General features: G+C 58.4%; 1 long non-coding RNA gene and 1 pseudogene across 1 annotated transcript; both read left to right on the top strand.

The window, feature by feature from the left end:
• The first annotated feature begins 1,825 nt into the window (after positions 1–1,825).
• On the top strand, positions 1,826–2,657 carry LOC139604519 (uncharacterized). Its single transcript, XR_011684006.1, has 2 exons — positions 1,826–1,943; positions 2,358–2,657. It is a non-coding gene; the product is annotated as an uncharacterized lncRNA (long non-coding RNA).
• A 5,695-nt stretch (positions 2,658–8,352) lies between these two features.
• On the top strand, positions 8,353–19,344 carry LOC139604550 (Fc receptor-like protein 2; annotated as a pseudogene).
• The last annotated feature ends 880 nt before the right edge of the window (positions 19,345–20,224 follow it).

Here is a 20,224-nt window from a genome sequence, read left to right as displayed (position 1 = left end):
CTAAAATAGGAATAGGGTCCTTATTGTTGGTCCCAGAAGCCGATTATAATCTTTTGGGGCGGGACCTTATGATTGAATTAGGAATAGGGATAGAGATAATTGAAGATAAATTAAGCGTAAAATTATGCCCTTTAAGGATCAGTGATGAAGAAGAAATTAACCCAGAAGTTTGGTACGCTCCAGACACTGTGGGCAGATTGGATATTCCTCCTTTTGAGGTAACCATTAAAAATCCCAAAATTCCTATCAGGGTAAAGCAATACCCTCTATCCAGCGAAGGGAGGAAGGGATTAAAACCAGAAATTGAACTGCTATTGCGGCAGGGGTTGCTTGAACCCTGTATGTCACCCTTCAATACTCCCATACTACCTGTTAGAAAATCAGATGGGAGCTATAGGTTAGTACATGATTTGAGAGAAATTAATAAAAGAACAGTTGAAAGGTTCCCTGTGGTAGCTAATCCATATACCTTACTCAGTAAATTGGGGCCTGAGGACAGGTATTACACAGTGGTAGATCTTCAGGACGAATTTTGGGCTTGCCCACTTAAGGAAACATCACGAGATTATTTTGCATTTGAATGGGAAGACCCAGACACAAACCGCAAGCAACAACTTCGATGGACAGTATTGCCCCAGGGATTTACAGAATCCCCTAAGCTGTTCAGACAAGCGTTAGAACAGATCCTGCAGGAATATCACCCCGAGGAAGGGACCACCTTAATTTAGTATGTGGACGACTTGCTAATAGCAGGAAAAGAGGAAGAATCAGTTAGAAAGGGAAGTATAAAGTTGTTAAATTTCCTTAGTCCCAAAGGGCTAAAAGTTTCGAAATCTAAATTGCAGTTTGTAGAAAAAGAGGTAAAATAGTTAGGACACAGGCTAATTGAGGGAACAAAAAAAGTTGGATCCTGCTCGAATGTGGTAAATGTAAAACACTAAAATGGATTTATGCTAGACGTTTATTTTAAAATTTATGTGCAGAATGTTATCATGAAAACCAGAAGAACTCTATGTGGGAAAGACAATTAGAGGCGTTTATTGGTGGGCCCAGGTCTATTCAGAATATACATCAATTACTCGAGAACAGAGAACAAGCTTTCTGGGCAATCAACGCCAGTGAAATCTGCACATATGTTACTCTTTTAGCTTATTGTAAAAAATCACGTATAATCACTTTTGAGTGTGATAAAAATGTATTTGTGCTTATCCTCATTCTGTACTTAGCATTAAGTGGTATGCCGAGAACGAATATTGGCGCCATCGTCGCCTATGGGTTTATTCCTAAAGACCAACAAAAAACCATGGATGCTAGACGCAATGACAAAGGATTGTATAATCTATTGCAGAATTGAGAGGTGGGAATGTTATCCTTTTGTATGCTTTTTTTTTGCAGGATTTGCCAAAAATGGTGGTGGTGGGTCCAATACTGCCGAGAAAGACCTCCGGCTGGTATTTATAGAGGGTGTTAAAAGGGGAATTAACAGAAACCATTCTAAAATTAGGGGAGCTTTTGGGGAAGTGGGTAAGACATGAATTTTTACAGGCAATAGGGAATCTTTACTAAGGGTCTAAATTCAGAGGCATGTTTTTCTCATGCTAGTAAACCCACTCCCTTCGTAAAAAGGAATACTACTGGAAATGGATGCCCGGTGTTATTGCAGTTCTCCTTTGGAAAAGGAATTGGGAACCATATCGAGAAAGGCAAAAACAAAAGAGATCCCTGAGCAAATACCTCTGCTGCCGAGAAGATGGTTCACCCCGTGGCCCGATGCAACTGGATCGACGGGTGAGGCAGAGAGGAAAAGGCAAAGGGATCTGCGACCCACAGTGGAGCATGCTTACTGCCTCGCAAATACTGAAGTTCCCTTGAGGACTAACACACTCCGGGAATCTGAAAAGACAGCTCCCCAGGGAAATCAAAGAGTATGTAAGATCTTTAAGGTAGGACCCCACCCTCTTTGGCAAATCTGTGATAGGGGACATAGGAATAAGTAACTAGAAATATAGAGGGGGGGAGAACATCTAATTCAAGTAGATATGAGATTCACTTAAATCTATTATAAGGGTTTTGTTTGCATTAAAACGATTTGATGAACAAAATGGGTAAAAGGGGGGAATTGTAATGAGTTAATGTCTTAGTTTGTTCATCAAAACTATAGAAGGGGGAAAAGCCAATAATAGAAAAACGGCAAGAATAGATGTGACCAACTAATATGTTGCAAGATGAATATAACGGGCTAATATATTGCAAAATAACTGTCATAAGGCTTAAACCACAAACTGTCAGAAGCTAATATGTTGAAAGGCTAAGCAAATGTGTAACTATATGTAGCTATGTGCCTATATATGGTAAAGGCTATTGTAAGACCTCGAGGGAGAGGACGGGAGCCTTCGTCCAGGCGACCACCACAAGGCAGAATAAGACCCCCTAGCAACTATCGGCGCAGACGCAGAGAACACCGGAAGGCCACCCAACAACAACAGATAAAAAGGAGGACTGAACTGCCAAGTGGCGTGGGCCGATGGTGGAGCGGTGACTCCCGGGCTACACCCAGCGCTCCCGGGTGGGTGCAAGCCTTTTGTTGGCTGCACCCAGCGCTGTAATTTGCCTATTATCTCTTGCTCTATCAATTAATAAATTACAATTTATTTGGACTCACTTGTCGGTGGTTGGTTCTTCACCGCAACTTATAACACCGTCCTTGGAAATCACCCCCAGCCACTCACAAAAGCCATGTGGGCTCGCCCTGGCTTGCAGCACACACACTCCATCTGCCGAGCTGATGCCCACAGAGCGCCCGGGCTTCTTGCGGTAACACTGTCCCTGTCTTCTTTTCTCTCTCTGTCCTTTTCCCTTTCTACTCCCTTCTCTCCCCCTTTGGTAAGAACCCTTAACCTCCTTTTTCAATAAACAGTTCTCAGATATAATATTGCCGTGTTTGTGCTTCATTTTCATCTGAGAAACTTTTCAGCAAGAATCCTCCCTGACTCCCCCTTTTACAGTGGGATGGGACAGGGGTAGTGGGAGGGGGAATGGGGAAGCCCTGGGTGTACAGCAAGCACTGTGGGGAGAGAATGGGGCAGTCCCTGAGGGTACTTGGACACTTGGATGGGGCTGGGGAGCCCCTGCAGGTACGAGCAAAAGGGATGGGGGAGCCCTTGGGGGTAGTGGGAGAGGAAATGGAGAGCACAGGGTGCCCTGTGTAGCCTCCCCCTGACCCATGACCACCTCCCTTGGAAGGATGGGCAATCACAGGAGCCACGGAGGGAGCACCCCCAGTGTCAGCCAGTGCCTCCCGCTTCCCAGAGCATCACAACTTTTGGTGTAGATTGTCATAGATGTCACTGGGCTCCCACGGTTGCCTTTGCAGTTCCATGTACGTCGCCTGAGGATCCTCCAGCGGGTCTTGAGGGGCCCTGTGGGAATAAGAGGGTGTGTGGAAGGGGATGGGAAGTGCTGGGGGTTTGGGTAAAAGGTGTATCATGGCTGGAGCCTGCCCTCACCTTTCCTGGTGCTTCCTGGCATCTGCAGAGGAAAGAGGGGAGGGGTGACTGTGGGGACCCCAGGGCCATGACTGCTCTCAGGATTCCTGAACTCCTATGGGACCCTCAATCTTCAACAGGACCCTCATGCATCCCTGGAGCCACCCAGAATTCATGAACATCCTCAGTGCCCCGAATCAACTCAGCCTTTAGTACCCAAAGCCCAGGAGGGACAGAGACCCCCCCCCAAACACACCCAGGGTCCCTGAAAGAACCCCCAGCATCCCTGAACAACCCTCCAGCACCTCCCAAAGCTCTACAGCACTCCCAGCCAATGTCACAACTCTGGGATTGTGAATGCCCCCCATTGTCACCCACCCACATGGTGCCACCAGTTCCAGGCCACAATGATACCCACGAGCAGGAGCAGGAAGAAAAGGGCCCCACCGACCCCTGCGGCCACTGCAAGAAACAGAGGGGGATCATTCAGGGTCACCCATGACCCCAGGGGTCCTGCACTCCCTGGTGACCTCGTGGGACCCCACCTGTGTCCCTGTGTGTCCCTCTGTTCTGCGGTGTCACGTCCAGGGCACCGGGGGTGATGGTGGCATTGGCCACGGGCACTGTGGGGACAGAGACTGGGCTGAGGGCACAGGGAGGGGCTGGCAGCCGGTGTGGAGGGACAGGGATGGGGGATGGGTGTGATGGGGGATGTCAGGAATGGGGTCATAACACAGAAGGGTGTGGGCACAAGGGGAGTAATGGAAGGACCAAGGAAATTTTTGTTGGGGACTTGGAGATGCCCAATCAGGGGACCCGAGGTATCTGTGGGGGCTCCCTGTGCCCATCCCACACTCCCTGTGCACCATGACATGGAGCCAGGTGCTGCTTTTCCCCACAACCCCCCCTCAGGGCTCATCTGGCAGCTGTAATTCCCCGAGTGGGAGACCCCCAGGGCGGGCACCAGCAGCTGTGGGGACCCCTGCGGGTCTCCCACCATCTTCCCATCCCGGTAGAACACGTGCAGGAGGGGGGCTCGGGGCCGCAGGGGGCTGGGGGTGCTGAGGCAGCTGAGAGTCAGGGGGGCCCCCAGGGTGGGCTCGGGGGGATCCTGCAGCACTGGCACTGAGAAGAGCTCAGGGAAGGAGAGGGGAGAGGGAATTTTGGCCCCGAGTCCCTGGGGAGGGGCTGTGGGGGTGTCGGGGTGGGGACTTTTTGGTGCTTACCGTGCACTGTCACTGTCACTGGTGGTGACTCCCTCCACCCCCAGGATCCCACCTTGCCCCTGCAGCTGTAGTGGCCACTGTGGCTCAGCTGCAGAGGGGACAGGGACAGCTCAGTGACATTGGGGAACACGTCCAGTTCCTTACCCTCGTGGAAGAAGGACACCGAGGTGACCGTGCTGTTCCGCCAGCCCCAGCAGCGCAGTGTCACCGTGTCCCCCTCCAGCAGCGCCCGCGCCGGCACCTGCAGCACCAGATCATCTGGGGGACAGAGGGGATTCATCACATCACAGGGATCGGAAGGGTCCCGCTGACATCGGGACCCTCACTGAGTCACACCCAATGCACCAGAGCTCATCAATTCCACAAACAGGGTCCTCTTGCTCTGGGATGCTCTGGATGTCCCCAGGGCAGGGGATGGGCTCTGGTCACACAGGAGGTGACCCATGGAGCGGAGCCCACCCAGAGTCCTTGGGGTGCCTGTGGGTGCAAGGCTGGGGACACCCAAAGCCCCCTCACCTTCTGAGACAATCACAGGGGGGCTGAGCCCAGTGCCAGGTCTGTCACAGCGGTAAATGCCTTTCATAGTGACAGTGACATTGGTGCGTCCCTGCTGCCCCCAGCGCTGCCCGTTTCTGTACCAGGTGGTGGCACCGGCGGTCCCCGAGCCCTGGCAGGCCAGTGTCACCCGGTCCCACAGCACCGCCGGCCTCCAGGGGGGCTCCACCAGGAGCTGGGTGGTCTGGGCACCTGTGGGTGACAGGGGACACCAGCCTGCCAGGGCCAGTGAGGGGCTGGGGACAGTGGGGTGGGGCCATGGCATCCCCCGAGGACTCACCAGCGAGGCCGAGGGTCTGGGCTGGAAGGGAGAAGGGACAGGGCTGGGTGGGGGTGGCACCATGGGGACAGAGGCACGGGGGCAGGGGGGGTGGGGGCTGTCCCTGAAAAAGGTCTCAGTTGGGGTATTGGTGTGGCACAGATGTCTCGAGGACAGGGACACAGCAGCCAACTCATGGTCAGGCATGGGGACCCCTGTGCTGGCACAGGTCATCCCTGCCAGACCCATAGCCACATTCCCATGACCCTGTGCCCATGGTCCCATTTTGGTGGCACCTGTCCCCATGGCTCAAGCACATGGTGCTTGTCCCCTTGTTCCTGTCCCTGCATCCCTGTGTCCCTCTTCCCCCGTCTCTGTACCCACAGCTGCCCCAGCCCCAAGTTTCCTTCTGTAGCATCCTTGTCCCTACAACTCCATCCTCCTGTCCCTGTCCCCACATCCCAGTTCCGCTGTGTGTGTCCCGTGTTCCTGTCCCCATGGCCACCCCACAACTCTGGTCACACTGGGCTCCATGTCCTGCTGGCCTTGAGGACCCCAGGAGACCTCGCAGCCCCCCTGTGCCCCCTCCCCTCCCCATCCCCAGGGTGTCAGGCCCGTGCCCGGGGCACTCAGCCCACAGGAGCAGCGCCACCTTCCCGGCCATCCCGGTGTCCCCAGCCATGTGCACTGGCTGTCACTCGCTGCTGTGGCCACCGCTCCCCTGGCTGGCGGCTCTTTGGATGAAGGGGAAGGAAGCGAGGTCACGTCCGTCCCCATGTGTAGGTGGCCCTTCGTGGGGGCAGGGTGGCCACAAGCTGGGCACAGGCTGTGGGCAGGGTGGGGACAGGATGGGGACATGGTGGGGGATGCTGTTGCCAGGAGTGGGGGGCTCAGAGGATGTGGGGAACCAAGGATGGGTGTCCAGGAGAATGAGGGTCCACTGGAATTGGGGTTTCCATGCCTGGGGGCATTCAGGGATGGGGGTGCTGTGGGAACATGGTCCCCAGGGATTTGGGGTCATGGTGTGTGGGTGCCAGGGCTGGGGGTTCAGGGGGAAAAAGGGGACCCTCGGGAATAGGGGTTCTGGGGGAAGAAGCAGCCCATGGGATGGGATCAAGTCAATGGTGGGGCTGGGCAATGTCAGTCCTGGCATGGGGGTCCCCAGGGAGGAGGGACCAAGGCAATGCGGGGTCCCATGGTTGGGTTCCCAGGGGAATGGGGGTGCCAGGGATGGGCAGTGGCTGGGTGGCAACAGGGGTCACAGCTCCTTTCCAGGGTGCCTCAGATTTTGGGGTGACTCAGAGCCCAGCACTGTCCCCACCCTGGGGCACCCCATGGCTCTTCTGGGAGGTTCTGTGTCTCTGCCCCACTCACTCCTGGGCTTTTTCCTGTCTCCCCACATTTCCTGGCTGAACCATCCCAGGGAACAGCTGGGAGAATCCCAGGAAGGGAAAAAAGGGGTTGGGGGGTGCAGGCAGTGGTTTCGGGGCTGTGGGGGATGGGGCTCTCTGTCTGTGACCCCCCAACTCTTTCTCTTTCCTGCAGCGGTTTGTGCTGAGGCAAGGACATGAATTCTGTCCAGAGGGCACATCCAGAGGGGTCCAGCCTTTAGGGAAAAGGGCAGCTCTGCTGTGCTGACTCCCGGGTCTTGTCCCAGGCTCTTGTCCCTGGGAGCTCCTCCTCGTTCTGGGGGTGCCACATCCTTGGGGATTCCTTTCCCAGAGGTGGCACATCCTGGGGTCCTCTGTCCTGGGTGGGCCTTGAGCATTCCCGCTGTCCCCAGTGGGTTCCTGTGACCTCTGGGGTGCCCAAACTTAAGGAGGCATCTTTTATGACCTTGCCCTGATGATGGTAAATCCCAGGATCAAGTTGGTTGAATTCCCCAATGCCCAATTGCTATGGACTGTTTTGGGGTCATATTTTGGTCTCAGATTTTGAGATGACTCAGAGCCCAGCACAGACCCCACCCTGGGGCAACCCAGGCTTGTCCTGGGAGGCTCTGGGTCTCTGCCCCACACACCCCTGGGCTTTTTCCTGTCACTCAAATTTCCTGTCTTAGCAATCTCAGGAAACACTTGATGCCCAATTGACTGTGACAAAATTATACAGCCATAGAAAAAAGGCATACATCTTTTCCTATACCATTATTTTCCCAATAAAAAACAAACTCCTGAAAAACCATACTGACAAGGTATAAAATGCTCTGGTTTATAGAATCCTTTTAATCATTGCTTTCCCAACAAGAGTGGGAAATTATTATTCCCAAATAAGTGGATATAAAAACCACAAGAAAACCACAAACAAATCACAGTGAAATGAGACTTTTTGGTTCCTTTTAGAAGACCCCTGCTGCATCCCACAGCAGCGTTTGCTTGTGGATAACACAGAGGGTGGAATCTCCCTGAGTGTCCAACAGCTCCATGGGATTGTTCCCTGCCTGCTGGGCAGCAACCCAGCCCCTAAGGAAGCCTTTTCTTGGGCCATATTAAGGAACTCTTCCCATTTTGCTCGTTCCCACCCTGAAACTTGATTGACTTCCCATGGAGGAAGGGATCAAGCTCTGTCCATGCTTGGGACAGTGCACAGGAATCTGTGGAAATGCCCCTGTGTGCCTCAGGGTCTGATTCCCTGGTAAATCCACTCCAGCCTGCCCTGAATTCCCCTGCCTGGGCACTCCCTGCTCCTGCTGTGACACCCCTGTTCCACAGCCCCTCGTGTGCAGCCCCTGCTCAATATTTCCACACTTTTCCCTCTCTTCAGGTGTGCACATCCAGAACACAAACATTCTTTCCATGAGGTTCCAAAGGGCTGCAGGTTTTGTTCTAGAATGAGGGTCCAGGTCAGCTTGTTGAGAAAATCGGTGTGGGATTTGCAGCAGTCCTGGGGCTCTCTCAGTCCCTTGCTGAGAGGGACAAAATGATCAATTCCTGCATTTCCGGACTGGTTCCCCCACAGCTGAACCTGCAGGGGCAGTTTCCAGCCAGCCCTGCTCTGAAAACCATTAAAGGCCCTCACAGAGCCACTGCTTGGGCTCCCTTTGGGTTTGTGCTTCTTGCAGGGCTGAACAAACCACAGACAGGGCCTTTTTCCATCCACAGAATTCTCACCTCTGCAGCAGCTCTAAAGCTGCCAGAATCAAAGCCAAGGGGGCAGAAGGACCCTCAGGGCCTGTCTGCCACCTGGGGCTGGGCAGAGCAGGGCTGGGCAATGGCCATCCCTGTGCAGTGGGGCTGGGCCATGGCTGGGCCCCAGCCTTGCATTGACAGGGGTCCCCAGGATGTGCCACCCCTGGGACAGGCACCCGGCCAGGAATGTGCAGGGACATTTCCAGAACTGCCACACCAGGGACAGGAGCCCCCATGCCAGGATGTGTCACCCCCTGGGACAGGATCCCCCAGGACAGGAGCCTCTGGATGTGCCACCCCAGGACAGAACCCCCCCTTTCCCATCTGACTCTCAGCACAAACGGCCTCTTCCTTCTTGTCCAGGAAAAAGAAAGTGAAAGTGTTGAGGGGGCACAGCCCAACACCTCCATCCCCCACAGCCTCCCCACCATTCCCTGCACCTCCTTCTCCCCATTTCCCCCTCCCCTGGGTCCCCCCAACCCATTCACTGCTCAGGTGCTCCCCGGGATTGCTGAGCCAGGAACCAGGGGTGAGGGACATGGCAAAAAGTAAGGAGAATAAGGAAAAAAAGAGAAATAAAGAGAGGAAAACGTCAGGGGCAGGGGAGGACACAGAGGCTTAACTACCCAAGACCCCCATGCAATGCCTGACCAGGACAGAAGCACCCCAGGGCTGATTTTGCAGGGCCCTGGGTCACTCCAAAATCTGAGGCATCCAGGGAGGGAGCTGTGACCCCCAGGCCCCCCCAGCCACCGCCCATCCCTGGCACCCCCATTCCCCTGGGACCCCAACATTGGGACCCAATTTCCTTCTGTCTTCCCTTCCCTGAGACCCCCATCCCTGGACTGCAATTCCCCAGGATCTCCAACCCCAAGGAACCCCATCCCAGTAATTCCAGTCCCTGGGACACCCCTTCCCTTGGGGACCTTGATTTCCCCTGTGCCCCCATTCTCACGCGGACCCCCTTGCCCCTGGCATCCCCATGCCGTGGCCCCCATCCCATGATCACAAATCCCTGGAGGCCACGTTGTTCTGGGACCCTCATTCCCAAGTCTGAGTCCACCCAACCCTTGGGACGCCCATTTCCCTGGGACCCCATCCCTGGGCACCCCATTCCCCTGGACACCCATCCCTGGCTCCCTACACAGCCTTAGACTGAGATTCTGGCAACACCATGTCCCCACCATGTCCCACCATCCCCCTCATGTCCCACAGCGTCCCCACCCTGCCCCCACCAAGGGCCACCTACACCTGGGGACAGATGTGACCTCGCTTCCTTCCCCTTCATCCCAAGAGCCGCCAGCCAGGGGAGCGGTGGCCACAGCAGCGAGTGACAGCCAGTGCACATGGCTGGGGACACCGGGATGGCCGGGAAGGTGGCGCTGCTCCTGTGGGGTGAGTGCCCTAGGCAGGGACCTGACACCCCGGGGATGGGGAGGGGAGGGGGCACAGGGGGGCTGTGGGGTCCCCTGAGGTCCCCAAGGCCAGCAGAGCCAGAGCAGGGCATGGAGCCCAGTGTGACCAGAGTTGTGGGGTGGCTTTAGGGACAGGAACAGGGGAACTGGGATGTGGGGACAGGAACAGGGGGATAGAGATGTGGGAACAAGGATGTGGCAGAAGGAGCCTTGGGGCGTGGGTAGCTGTGGGGACAGGGACAGGGGAACAGGGATGCAGGGGCAGGGACAAGGGCCATGATGTATGGGGATGGGCCGGGAGAACAGGTGCCATTGGAATGGGATGATGGGCACAGGGCCATGGATTTATGGCTGTGGGGACAGGTGCTGTAGGGCTGGTGGAGGTGACGTGTGCAAACATGGGGTGTCCACAGTGTCCCCATGACCCCCACCCAGCCCTGTCCCTTCTCCCTTCCAGCCCAGACCCTCAGCCTCGCTGGTGAGTCCTCAGGGGATGCCATGGCCCCACCCCACTGTCCCCAGCCCCACACTGGCCCTGGCAGGCTGATGTCCCCTGTCACCCACAGGTGCCCAGACCACCCAGCTCCTGGTGGAGCCCCCCTGGAGGCCGGCGGTGCTGTGGGACCGGGTGACCCTGACCTGCCAGGGCTCGGGGACCGCCGGTGCCACCACCTGGTACAAGGACGGGCAGCACTGGGGGCAGGAGGGACCTGAACACCTCAGTGTCACCATGAGTGGCACCTACACATGTGACAGACCTGGCATCAGTCTCAGTCCCCCTGTGACTGTCTCAGACAGTGAGGGGGGTTTGGGTGTCCCCAGCCTGGCACCCAGCGGACCCCGAGGGCTCTCAGTGGGCTCCACTCCATGGTTCACCTCCTGGTGTAATCAGAGCCTGTCCCCTGCTATGGGGACATCCCAGAGTATCCTAGTGTCAGGGAAACCTTGAGGGAATTGGGGACCCCTGGTGCACTGGGTGTAACACAGATGGGGTCCCGGTGCCATCGGGTGTGACAGGACCCCTCTGTCCCCCAGGCCCACTGGTGCTGCAGGTGCCGGCACAGGCGCTGCTGGAGGGGACACGGTGACACTGCACTGCCAGGGCTGGTGGAACTGCACGGTCACCTCGGTGTCCTTCTACCGTGAGGAGAAGCGTCCGGGGGGGCTCCGTGATGGCACCGAGCTGTCCCTGTCCCCTCTGCATCTGCACCTCAGCAGTCACTACAGCTGCAGGGTCTGGTGAAATCCTGGTGGTCAGGGAGGTCATGAAATTCGGCACCGGTGACAGTGACAGGGCACAGTGAGCACCCCACAGCTGCCACCCTGACACCCCCACAGCCCCTCCCCAGGGATTCAGGCTCACAAATCCCCCTCCCCTCTCCTTCCCAGAGCTCTTCTTGTTGCCGGTGCTGGAGGGTCCCCCCGAGCCCACCCAGGGGTCCCCCTGACTCTCAGTGGCCTCAGCACCCCCAGCCCCCTGTGGCCCCAAGCCCCCCTCCTGCACGTGTTCTACTGGGACGGGCAGGTGGTGGGGGGCCTGCAGGGGTCCCTGCAGCTGCTGGTGCCCGCCGTGGGGGTCTCCCAATTGGGGAATTACAGCTGCCAGCTGCACTCCGAGGGGGGTGCTGTGCAAAGGATCAGCGCCCGGCTCCGCGTCACGGTGCACAGTGAGTGCAGGGACGGGCACGGGGAGCCCCCACAGCCTCCTCAGCTCTCCCAGGCCTTCAGGGGATGCCCAGTCCTTCCAGACACCTGCCCTGTCACCCCAACATTTCCCGGATCCTACCCTTGCTCCCCTGCTCCCTTCTCATGTCCCTCTCACCGTCCCCCACCCCTAGAGGGCTGCCCCCATCCTACCCCTACACATTTTCCCTGTCCTGCCATCCCTGCCCCGGGTCTGTCCCCACGTCCCCCCATTCCTGGCTTGTGTCTCCCCATCCCTCTCTGAGTCCCCTCACACCTCCCAGCATCCCCCCCATCTCACTCTGAGGTCACCACACATTCCCCAGGTCACATCATTCCCTCCCTGAGTCCCCATACCCACCCTGGTGTCATCCCCCCACCCCTCCAAGTGTCCCTTGGAGTTCTTTTCCAAGCCCCACCAATCTCTGCGCCCCCTCTCCCTCACTGGGGTCTCCCTGCCCCTCCCCTACCACCCCCCCGGGTCCCTCACTGTCACTTGCTATCCTCCCCTCCCGCAGGGGTCCTGCTTCCGGGGTGTCCCTGTCAGCACAGCCCCCCGGGGGACAGATGGCACTCAGAGACAGCCTGGTGCTGAGCTGCATGGTGGCCGTGGGGACAGGTCGCCTGTCCTTTTCCTGGCACCAGGAGGGCTCGGGGGCACCACCGGGCACCGGCCCCTGCCTGGAGCTGTGCCACATTGGGGACAATGACAGCGGCCAGTACCGGTGCGGGGCCAGTGATGGGGACAGCGTGGCCAAGAGTGACCCCATGAATGTCACCGTCCTGGGTGAGCGGGACCCTCGGGCTGGGAGTGACCCCACCTATGGCACTCCCATCCCACTTCACCAGGTGCCAGCCCTGTCTTTGTCCCCACAGTGCCCGTGGCCAATGCCACCATCACCCCTTGTCCCCTGTCACACCAGGTGCGTGCAGGTGACCCTGTGACCCTGCACTGCTCAGTGCAGGTGGGCTCAGCCCCTGTCACCTTCACCTGGCTGCAGAACAGGCTGGAGGTGCCCCAGGGTCCCCTCCTGGAGCTTGGAGACATCAGTGTGGGACATTGGGGCACCTACCAGTGCGTGGCCACCAACCAGCTGGGACAGGAGGGGCACCGCGTGTTCTGGGCACTCAGCCCTGAGCTGGCCCTGGAGGTGACACCAGGGGACACTGCAACAAAGGTGGGGTCCCACAGGGTCACCAGGGAGTGCAGGACCCCTGGGGTGATGGGTGACCCTGATGTGTCCCCCTCTGTTTCTTGCAGTGGCCGCAGGGGTCAGTGGGGCCCTTTTGTTCCTGCTCCTGCTCGTGGGTGTCATTGTGGCCTGGCACCGCTGGCACTGTGTGGGTGGGTGACAATGGGGGTACAAGTGTCCCAGGGAGCTCTAGAGGCCTCCAGTGTTGGACAATGATTGGGCAGCACCCACAGCCCCAAAACTGTGGCATTGTCTGGGGGTCCTTTAGGGTTTGGGGAGGTGCTGGAGGGTCCTGCAGGGATGCTGGGGGTTCTCTCAGAGGCCCCTGGGGAAGTTAGGAGGTCTCTGTCCCTGCTGGGCTTTGGGTTCTTGAGGCTGAGTTGGCTGGGGACACTGGGGATGTTCCTGAATTCTGGGAGGCTTCAGGGATGCTTGAGGGTTTGTTGTAAATTGAGCGTCCCAAGGGGGGTCAGGAATCCTGGGAGGGTTCACGGCCCTACGATCCCACAGTCACAACTCCCCTCTTTCCTCTGCAGCTGCCAGGAAGCAGCAGGAAAGGTTGGTGAAGGGCTCCCAACATGAGTCCCATTTTACCCCCGCCCCAGAGCTCTCCATACTCTCCCCCACATCCCCTTTATTCCCTCAGCGCCCCCCCGGATCCCCCGGCCCCCCCAGAGCAGGGGGAGGTGCTGTACACCCACGTCGTGGTCACCAAGAGGGCAGGGGGTGAGTACAGGGGGGACACACGCAGAGGGACACGTCACCCACCAGTGTCACCCCACCCAGATCCCACAGCCCGTGTCTCTCACAGCGTCCCACCGTGCCACCACCCTCCAGCATCCCCAGGTGACCAATGCGGAGCTGCGGGGACCCCAGGGGCGACCGCAGGAACCCGGTGACATCTAAGGGAATGTGCTGTGACACTGGGGGGAACTGGGGGCACTTGGGGGTCCCCACCCATGGGAACCCACTCGTGTCTGTGCTGCCACTAAAAACTGCCCCTCCTGCACCCCATCGAGGCACAAAGATCCCAAAGGGCTGAGAGAAGAATAATTTCCTGAAACAGCAATGAGAGAGAATGAAACCAACAGCAACAGCAACAAGATTCAGTGTCCAAGTGGTCACACAAGGAACAATTTCCAGGGAAAGCCCCCAAAATGGAACAAAGCCCTGACATTTCCCCCAGCACATATCCTCCACCACAGGAGTCTTGCAGGGGCCTGGACCTTTCCTTTCTCTGATGGCGAAAGTGGCCTTCAGGGGGCTCTGGATTCTCTTCTCCCCTATCCCAAACACCTCCTCTGCCCTGTTCCCCCCACGAGGATGTCACAAAGGGCCTGTGGGGGTTCTGGACCCTCCCCCTTTTCCAGAGCAGTCGGGATCAGGCCATGGCACAGCGTGGGGTGTCAGAGACAGGAAAAGTTTGATGTCTGGAGACATTTTGGAACACCTGTGTGTGGCAGGGATGGGTCAGGCCTTGCTTTTGGTGAGACAGGGCCCCGTCTGTCCATCAGTCTGTCAGCCGTGGCGCATTGGGGACAGTGGGATGCTCTGCCAAAGCCAGCTCCTGAGTTGCCAGGTGACCAGAAGTGCCAGCTGGGGAGAGGGCCCTTGGTTGCCCAACTGGCTTAAAAGGCAGAGCATGAGGTAGCCAAGTCCCTGACTATGTCTCCTCTTGGGTTGTCTTTCCCATCCAGGCTGGAACCCCGGAGTGGGCCACTCATTTAAATGAGAAATATCTACCCAGGAAATTGGGAATGTTTCTGGAATGGAAAGAAGACCCATCTCTAAAACATTTTTTAGTTTCAAAAATGATGAGGCTTCCAGGCAAAAGTGTAGGAAATGAATAACAGCTCTTTACTGAGAAATTAATAAAGCAGGACAGAAGAAACAACACAAACCCAGAACTTTCGCTCCCGCTCAGCGCTGTTGGTTTTTGTGGCAGTTATAACCGCGGCCAGCAGGGGGCGCTGCAGGGAGCACTCCCGGCCAGCAGGGGGCGCCCCGCTCCAGCTCCATCCCCTCAGGGGCCATGGCAGCCTCGGGCGGGAGGCAGGAGGGCAAATCGCTCCTTTTGCAAACTCACGGCCACCAATCGGTCCCGGCACCACCACCGGCAGCGGGCAGAAGCCGCCAAGGCAGCAGGTTGGATCCCAGTGCCCACTGGCAGCGTAGCAGTGTCCCAGGGCCGGGCACACGCCCTGCACAACACCCGCGACCGCTCTCCATGATCCCGAATGGAAGGAAGGCAGCGCCTTACCCCAGGCAGGTGTCGTGTCCACAGCAGCACCTCTGGTGGCTTTGAGCCACAATTCCTGCAAACCCTCAGCCTTTCACACAGGTGAGCAGGGCGGGGATGGAGCAGCTTTGGGGACACCTGGAATCCAGATCGGGTCACTCCCCACAGCCCCACCAGGGCCGCGGGCAGAGCCCCTGCTCGGTATTCCCACAGCTTTCCCTCTTATCTGGTGGACACATTCCAAACCAAAACCCATTCTTTCCAGGAGGTTCCAGAATGCTGCAGGTTTTGTTCAAGAAGGATGGTCCGGGTCAGGTTGTTGAGCAGAATGTTGTGGGTTGTGCAGTAGTTTTGTGGTTCTCTCTGTCCCTTACAAAGAGGAACAAATGATCAATTGCTGCATTTCAGGACTGGTTCCCTCACAGGTGCCCGCCCCTGCAGGGGCACTTTCCAGCCAGCCCTGCTCTGAAAACCATCAAAGGCCCTCGCAGAGCCACTGCTTGGGCTCTCTTTGGGCTTTGTGCTTCTTGCTGGGCTGAGCAAACCACAGGCAGGCCTTTTTCTACCAACAGAATTCTCACCTCTACAGCAGCTCCACAGACCCAGAGCCTCTCGGAATCTGTTTTGGGTGACCCCCAGTCTGCCGGCACCTTGTGGGGGCTGTGCTGGGCTCTGGGTGACCCAAAATCTGAGGATCCCAGGGAAGGAGCTGAGACCTATTGGCCCATCCAGCAATTGCCCATCCCTGGGACCTCCATTCCCCTGGAAATCAAATCATGGGTATCCCATTTCTTATGTCCCCCCCTCTCTGGAACCCGTATCCCAGTACTCACATTCCCCAGGATCTCCATGGCCCAAGACCCCTCATTCTCAAGCAACCCTCTCCTGTTTATTCCATCCCCTGAAATCCTCCTTCCCCTGGCACCTTGATTCTTCCAGGAACCCCCATTGCCACGGGATCCCCCATTCCCCCAGTATCCCCATCCCATGACCCCAAATCCCTGGAGCCCACATTCCTCTGGCACTCCCATCCCTGAGTCCCCTCAGCCCTGGGGACCCCCATTCCCAGTGACTCCCCCTCCTCAGCACCCCCATTCCCAGGGACCCCATCCCTGAGACACCCCCCATTCCCCTGGACACCCATCCCCACATCCCCAAACCCCCTGAGCCCCCCACACTCCTGGGAGCCCCATGTCCCACTGTGTCCCACCCAGCCTTATCCCCATCCTGTCCCCACCCTGCCCACAGCCTGTCCCCAGCTTGTGGCCACCCTGCCCGCACCAGGTGCCACCTATACATGGGGATGAAACCTGACCTCGCTTCCTTCCCCTCTGGCCAAAGAGCCACCAGCCAGGGGACAGCCACCCTCGGCAGCAAGTGACAGCCAGTGCACCTGCCTGGGGACACCGGGATGGCCAGGAAGGTGGCACTGCTCCTGTGGGGTGAGTGCCCCGGGCACGGGCCTGACACCCCAGGGATGGGGAGGGGAGGGGGCACAGGGGGGCTGCGGGGTACCCTGATGTCCCCAATGCCAGCAGGGTATGGAGGCAGTGTGACCAGAGCTGTGGGGTACCTTTGGGGACAGAAACAGGAGACAGGAATGTGGGGACAGGGACAGGGGGATGAAGACGCGGGGACAAGGATGTGGCAGAAGGAACCTTGGGGCTGGGGCAGCTGTGGGGACAGGGACACAGGGCTGCAGGGACAGGGACAAGGAGACAAGAACCAGGTATTTGGGCCATGGGGACAGGTGCCACCGGAATGGGACCATGGGCACAGGGTCTTGGGTATGTGTCTGTGGGGCTGGCAGGGGTGACCTGTGCTAGGACAGGGTCCCCATGCCTGTGCATGGGTTGGCTGCTGTGTCCCTGTCCTCGAGACCTCTGTGCCACACCAGTGCCCCCACTGAGACTTTTTGGGATCAGCCCCTAAACCCCATGCCCTTGTGCTGCTTTCCCCGCAGTGCCACCCCCACCCAGCCCTGTCCCTTCTCCCTTCCAGCCCAGACCCTCAGACTCACTGGTGAGTCCTCGGGGGATGCCATGGCCCCACCCCACTGTCCCCAGCCCCACACTGGCCCTAGCAGGCTGGTGTCCCCTGTCACCCACAGGTGCCCAGACCACCCAGCTCCTGGTGGAGCCCCCTGGAGGCCGGCGGTGCTGTGGGACCGGGTGACCCTGACCTGCCAGGGCTCGGGGACCGCCGGTGCCACCACCTGGTACAAGGACGGGCATTGCCTGGGACAGGAGCAATGCGACAACTTCAGTGTCACTGAGAGTGGCACCTATGAGTGTGGCAGACCTGGCACCGGGCTCAGCCCCGCCGTAACAGTCTTAAATGGTGAGGGGTGTCCGGGTGTCCCCAGCCTGGCACCTGCAGGGACCTCGAGGGCTCTGGGTGGTCTCCGCTCCATGGGTCACCTGCTGTGTGACCTGAGCCTGTGCCCTGCTCTGGGGAAATCCCAGAGCACCCCAGAGTGGCGAAAACCATGTGGGAAATGAGGACCCCTGGTGTGCTGGGTGTCTCCGAATGGGGAGTCCTGGTGCCACCGGGTGTAACAGGACCCCTCTGTCCCTCGGACTGGCTGGTGCTGCAGGTGCCGGCGTGGCTGCTGCTGGAGGGGGACACAGTGACACTGCGCTGCCGGGGCTCTTGGAACAGCACGGTCACCTCGGTCTCCTTCTACCACGAGGTGAGGAAACTGGAGGGGCTCCATGATAGGACTGATTTGTCCCGTCCCCCCTGCGGCTGCACCACAGTGGCCTCTACCACTGCGCGGGCCGGGTGGTGTCACAGTGGAGCATGTCGAACAGGGTGACAGTGACAGTGCACAGTACAAGGATGGGGACAGGGAAGCCCGACATCCTCTGAGGGTTTCCCCACCACTGCCTGAATCCTTCATCCCTCCCTTTACTCCTCTCTGGGTCACCCCAAATTTCCCAAGTCCCTCTTGGTTTCCCCCATGACTGCCCAGTTCCCACTGCAGATCCCTCATCCCTCTCTTTGTCCTCCCCAGCCCTCCCTGGATTCCCCACCCCTTCCAAGGTCCCTGCTCCACCCTCTGGTCTCTGTGCCTTCCCTGGGTCCTCCCGCCCATCTCTAAACCCCAAATCATTCCCTAAGGCTCCTCAGTCTCTTGTCTCGTTCCCCATCCCTGCCTGGGTCTCTCCCTTTCCACGGGGTCTCGCCATTGTCCCCAGGTCCCAACGTGCCTCCCAGGGTCCCCTTCTGCTCACTGGGATCCTCTCTGCTCCCCTCCAATCCCCTTCTTTCCCCTCCTGTGTCCCCCACCTCCCCTTAGTCCCCAAACCCTCCTGTGTCCCCCCATTGTGGTTCCTCTCTCGGGGGTGTCCCTGTCAGCACAGCCCCCGGGGGACAGGTGACACTTGGGGACAGCCTGGTGCTGAGCTGCACGGAGGCTGTGGGGACAGGTCCCCTGTCCTTCTCCTGGCACCGGAAGGTCTCGGGGGCACTGCTGGGCACCGGTCCCTGCCTGGAGCTGAGCTACACTGGGGACAATGACAGCGGCCAGTACCGGTGCCGGGTCAGTGATGGGGACAGCGTGGCCGAGAGTGACCCCATGAATGTCACCGTCCTGGGTGAGCAGGACCCTCGGTCTGGGAGTGACCCCCCCATGGCACCCCCATCCCACCTCGCCCGGTGCCAGCCCTGTCTGTGTCCCCACAGTGCCCGTGGCCAATGCCACCATCATCCCCGGTCCCCTGGCACACCAGGGGTATGCAGGTGACAACGTGACCCTGCACTGCTCAGTGCAGGTGGGCTCAGCCCCTGTCACCTTCACCTGGCTGCACAACAGGCAGGAGGTGGCCCGGGGTCCCCTGATGGAGCTTGGAGTCATAAATGTGGGACATTCTGGCACCTTCCAGTGCGTGGCCACCAACCAGCTGGGACAGGACGGGCACCGCGTGTTCCGGGCACTCAGCCCTGAGCTGGCCCTGGAGGTGACACCTGGCTCACCCTGGGTCACAGGTGGGGTCACACAGGGTCACCGGGGTGTTCAGGACCTCCAGGGTTCCAGGTGACCCCAATGTGTCCCCTCTGTCCCCAGCAGTGGCTGTGAATGTCGGCAGGACCCTCCTGTTCCTGCTCCTGCTCCTGGCTGTCATCGGGGGCTGTCACTGCTGGCACCGCCGGGGTGGGTGACAATGGGGGGGCCCGAGGTCCTACAGGAACTGGGGAGAAGCCCCACACTCTGGGGGGGGGCACTTGAGGCATCACCCAAAGCTCCTGACCTGGAGGAAGCTGAGCCCCCAGTGAGCTTTGCTTGGGGTGCTCACAGGTTTGGGGACATTTTGGAGGGTCCTGGGCTGTCCCAGGAAGGGCCTTGAGGAATATTGGGGTGACTCTGGGATCTCCTGGGGGCTTTTAGGGAGGTGTTGGAGAGTTGTGCAGGGATGTTGAGAGCTCTCCAGGGATCCTGGAGCTGTTTGGATGGGTGGGGACACAGACATGTCACCCATGGGTGTCACCCCCAGCTAGGTGTCCCTTACTGTCCCTCCCAAGGACCCCCAGGTGACCCAGGCAGAGCTGCCAGGACCACACGGGCGACTGCAGGACACCAGTGACATCCATGGGAACGTGCTGTGACACTGGGGGACACTGGGAGTCCCCATCCCATGGCTCCCGTTGTGGCCCTGCCTGGGGTGATGATCACGAGTCAGGGGGGCAGCACAGGGCACCCAGTGCTCCCCTTTCCCCTCCCAGTTCCCCCAGTACACCCATGGCCCCCCAGGCTCCTCCCAGTTCCAGGGGGCACAGGAGCCATTTCCTTCTTATTTGGTCCAAAATGCAGCTTTTTGGTTAAACTGGCAGAGATGGTGTTTGTTCAGCTTTGTTGGGCTTTGGGAATGGGATTCTCCAGTTCTGGGCTGCCACTGAAACCCAGGGGCTGATGCCCCTCACCCTCCCAGTGGAGGCACAAAGATCCCAAAGGGCTGAGAGAAGAACAATTTGCTGAATCAGCAACAAGAGAACAAAACCAACAGCAACAGCAACAAGGTTCAGCCTCCAAACAGTCACACAA

Source organism: Agelaius tricolor, unplaced genomic scaffold (genome assembly GCF_023055355.1).
Source record: "Agelaius tricolor isolate 1412-34295 unplaced genomic scaffold, bAgeTri1.0.p SCAF_52, whole genome shotgun sequence".
Lineage (NCBI taxonomy): Eukaryota > Metazoa > Chordata > Aves > Passeriformes > Icteridae > Agelaius > Agelaius tricolor.
The sequence above is the reverse complement of the archived record's forward strand: the minus strand, read 5'-3'. Positions and strand labels throughout refer to the sequence as shown.